The 1,161-nt window shown below is 44.2% G+C and overlaps 1 non-coding gene across 1 annotated transcript; it reads right to left on the reverse strand.

The window, feature by feature from the left end:
- Positions 1–429: 429 nt before the first annotated feature.
- LOC128059699 (U6 spliceosomal RNA) lies at positions 430–537 on the reverse strand. Its single transcript, XR_008200626.1, has one exon. It is a non-coding gene; the product is annotated as a U6 spliceosomal RNA (small nuclear RNA).
- Between the last annotated feature and the right edge of the window lie 624 nt (positions 538–1,161).

Consider the following 1,161-nt stretch of genomic DNA (forward strand, 5'->3'; position numbering starts at 1 on the left):
GTGGCATCACTGACTCGATGGACATGAGTCTGAGTGAACTCTGGGAGTTGGTGATGGACAGGGAGGCCTGGCGTGCTTCAATGCATGGGGTCGCAAGGAGTTGGACACGACTGAGAGACTGAACTGAACTGAACTGAACTGAAAACACTGGACCTCCAAGCAAAGTAAAAAATGTAATGCCCAAAGTGCAGAGGGAACCCAGGTGATTTCTGACTCCAAGTCACCTCAAAGACTACTGTGAAGAGCCCACAAGTGATGATGCATGTGGGCAGAAAAGGAGGCTCCTTCTGGAATATTCTGCTATGTATCAGACCATATGAGGTTTTGCGCAACCCTTCAGGAAAAGATGAGGAGGAATCTCCAATAAAGACAGAAACTGAACTTCAAGGCGTATCAACAAAATGAGAGCTCAGATTAAAGTTTAGTCAGATAAGTTTTTTTTTTAACATGGAATGAATGTGTGTCATCCTTGCTCAGGGTCCATGCTAATCTTCTTCGTGTTGTTCCAGCTTTAGCATATGTGCAGCTGAAGTAAACATTTGATATGTCTTTAGACAACGTACCATGTCATTTTTCACATTCCTGAGACTGCTGGGAAAAATTCATACCTGTATATCTTGATGAAGCCATTTATATTTTGATCATATTGTCCCTAAGCTTTTTCTATTTGGAAAACAACAATAACAACAACTTTAGTTCCTTAGTCTCTTCCCATGGGAAAAAATAAACACCTATTAAACATATTCATTTCCACTATAAAGCTGTTGTTTTGTCCAGTGGCTACCAGGCCTGGCTAGCATTCACTATCACCTGCAGTGAATAATTTTTAAGTGTATAGTCCTGGTATAGTCCTGTGTTCTATCCTTGCTGCTGCTAAGTCACGTCAGTCGTGTCCGACTCTGTGCGACCCCATAGACGGCAGCCCACCAGGCTCCTGTCCCTGGGATTCTCCAGGCAAGAACCCTGGAGTGGGTTGCCATTGCCTTCTCCAATGCATGAAAGTGAAAAGTGAAAGTGAAGTTGCTCAGTCATGTCTGACTCTGTGCGACCCCATGGACTGCAGCCTTCCAGGCTCCTCCGTCCATGGGATTTTCCAGGCAAGAGTACTGGAGTGGGTCACTAGTGCCTTCCTTAGGAATCCCAATTCATTGATTTTTTTCA

Source organism: Budorcas taxicolor, chromosome 14, assembly GCF_023091745.1.
Source record: "Budorcas taxicolor isolate Tak-1 chromosome 14, Takin1.1, whole genome shotgun sequence".
In the NCBI taxonomy this organism is placed as follows: domain Eukaryota; kingdom Metazoa; phylum Chordata; class Mammalia; order Artiodactyla; family Bovidae; genus Budorcas; species Budorcas taxicolor.